Source organism: Ursus arctos, unplaced genomic scaffold, assembly GCF_023065955.2.
Source record: "Ursus arctos isolate Adak ecotype North America unplaced genomic scaffold, UrsArc2.0 scaffold_11, whole genome shotgun sequence".
Lineage (NCBI taxonomy): Eukaryota > Metazoa > Chordata > Mammalia > Carnivora > Ursidae > Ursus > Ursus arctos.
The window spans coordinates 13095218-13098252 of NW_026622775.1; the positions used below are offsets into that span (position 1 = coordinate 13095218).

General features: G+C 38.5%; 1 pseudogene; it reads right to left on the reverse strand.

Moving 5' to 3' along the window:
* Nucleotides 1-1732: 1732 nt before the first annotated feature.
* Nucleotides 1733-1863, reverse strand: LOC113255859 (U2 spliceosomal RNA; annotated as a pseudogene).
* Nucleotides 1864-3035: the final 1172 nt, after the last annotated feature.

A 3035-nucleotide genomic window follows, 5' to 3' on the forward strand; every position in this document is an offset into this window, starting at 1 on the left:
AACTTGTGGCAATAGCTATAGAATTTGTCTTTATTCTTTTTTAAACATCAATGGAACAAAATATAGATAAGCATTTCTTCTTTGAGTTTCTGCAATAAAGGCACTGGGATAATTTTTTTTTCTTAAATTTTTTATTATGTTATGTTAGTCACCATACAGTACATCATTAGTTTTTGATGTAGTGTTCCATGATTCATTGTTTGCATATAACACCCAGTGCTCCATGCAATATGTGCCCTCCTTAATACCCATCACTAGGCTAGCCCATCCCCTCACCCCCCTCCCCTCTGAAACCCTCAGTTTGTTTCCCAGAGTCCATAGTCTTTCGTGGTTCATTCCCCTTCTGTTTACCCCCCCCCCTTCATTCTTCCCTTCCTTCTCCTACCGATCTCCCTGCTATTCCTTATGTTCCACAAATGAGTGAAACCATATGATAATTGTCTTTCTCTGCTTGACTTATTTCGCTTAGCATAATCTCCTCCACTCCCGTCCATGTTACTGCAAATGTTGGGTAATCTTTCTGATGGCTGTGTAATATTCCATTTTAAATATGGACCACATCTTCTTTATCCATTCCTTTGTTGAAGGGCATCTCGGCTCCTTCCACTGTTTAGCCATTGTGGACAATGCTGCTATAAACATTGGGGTACATATGGCCTTTCTCTTCACTACGTCTGTATCTTTGGGGTAAATACCCAGTAAGGCACTGGGATAATATAACAAAGCAGTGCAAAAGAAACACTAAATGTGAGAAAATACTTTAAGGAATTATTCATAAATGGGCATAAGTAACAGCCAGATAGAGGAAGTCAATTCTCCAGGAAACTTCATTAAATGGTAAACATATGAAGCAGAGGGTAGGATGAACTATGATAGGTGTGCATGATGTATAAGTAAGAAAATGATAACCCCAAAGTCCAGCCAAAACACAATAAATTAAGAGTAGATTGGATTGCATTTGTCAGTAGAAAGCCTTTGATGGAAAAATTTCTGGATTTGCCAGTAAAAAACTACACAGAGCATATGGTTCATCGAAACAGGATTCTTTATATTTTTTTAAAAAATCAAATATTTTAAGTAATCTGTGAAATTACTAAGATTTTTAATTTCTTCACAGATCAATATAACATGAAAATTAGTTTAAAAAATCTCTGAAAATTCAGAGTAAAGTTTAAGCTTGTATTTAATTTCCAGTTGAGTAGAATGCTTTTACACTAACGTTCCTATAGATTTTTCTAGAACCATTTATTTGAATAATATTTATCATTATGTCATAACTAAGATACACTTAGAGTATTTTTATTTATTACAAAGACAGCTTTTTGAAGGGGTCTTTGACTACCTTGACTTATACCTTGATTGTAATGTTGGGAGGATAATAATGCAATTAGACTGTAGGAAATCAAGAAGTGGTGGTCATTTCTTCCTTGCATTTCTCTTGCTTTCTTCCAAGTTTATACTTCAGCATAATTGAAAACCACAGGGGTTCCAGACCGTTAATTTCTCAAGGTCAGTTCTTGATGCTAGGCTGATTTTCCTTGTGTTTATTTCTTCCCTGCTATACACGCCCAATGGCTTCAGCCTTATCAACCATTCTCTTTGATATCATTAGTATCTTCTCTGGTGTTCGCTGACTCTATAATGAGGAGGATATTATCTCGCTAGCTCCTACCTCCCTAAAAACAAGCATAGGAGATACTTTTCATTTAAGAATTTTACTGTTACTCACTGTGGGACAGAGTCTTGATAAAAACGATCAGACTAAAAAATCACAATGTTCAAGAAAACTTACAACATTTTTTTAAAAGGACATTATTTTTTTTTTTACTACACTTGATCTTAGCCAAAAGGCCGAGAAGCGATGGACATTATTTTTTTTTAGAACTATTTCAGGAAAGGAAAGTGCAGAGAGTTCTCATATAAGCCCTGCCCCCACCCTTCTAACGTTTTAATGCATATTGTCTCCTCACAATTTCCTGATATGGGAAGGCCTAGAAACTCTCAGGACACCTGTTCTGCTCTGTTATTTTTGGTGACAGATATCCCATATTTCCAGCTTTCCTGTTTCTAGGCCCAAAGATCCCTTTCCCTATAAAGGCCTACATTCCCAGTTACATAGGCCTACAGATGCAAAATGATAGGTATATGTTTGAGTTATTTTGGGGGTATGCGTTTCAGGGCCTTTCAGTCTTGATTCCCTTCACAGTGGCCTCACAAGTCAACCTACAGCAAGCTCTCCTATGATGTTACCACATCTGTAAACTTTCTTTGAATAGTCATGATTCCTGGGTATCTTGGGGATAGTACAATAAATAAGCCTGAATGAGTGAATTTTCAGTTTTATTAGCATGTAATGCCTGATGCATCATGAGGCATGTATTACGGATGTCTTTAGTTTAGCCTAAATGTGCTCATTCCATCAAAGTTTATATGTAAGTCACCAAAAAAAAACAAAAAAAAAACCACCCCGCTCATTCAGTGTTTCAAACTTCCAGTTTTAGGTCCACCCTCTGCCCACACTATCGCCACCCTCATCCCAGAACAAGTCATGGAGGCCTGATCTGGAGACTCAATGAAAGGGTGAACTTGGCTGTGAGTTAAGCCTTACAGGCCCACCCGTTTCCTGTGATTAGTATCAATTTCAGTGAACATCAAGATTTTATATATCCTTCGTGTCAGTTACGGGAAAAGTAAACTCAGCGTTCTAAGATGAAAGCAAGTTACATTACTATCCTGTGCCATAAACAAGATGACAATGGCTATAATACTGTCTATTCTACGGATTACTGGCTCTATGATTAGGTCGTTGAAAAGGCAAGTAAGAGCCCAAGGGCACGTTATGGAGGTAGCAACTGCAAGACGCCGCTCTGCCCCGGCGCGCCAGATAGGTCTAGGGGCACAGAGGGAAGAAAACATGAAGTTTGAAGGTGGGACTTCGTGGGGCCGGCCCAGACCTCTGAGCAGGGCTGCTTGTCTGGTGCTGTGTCTGAGAGGAGTCCTAAGACTGGTTTTGCAGGTGTTGGAATAGCTACAAA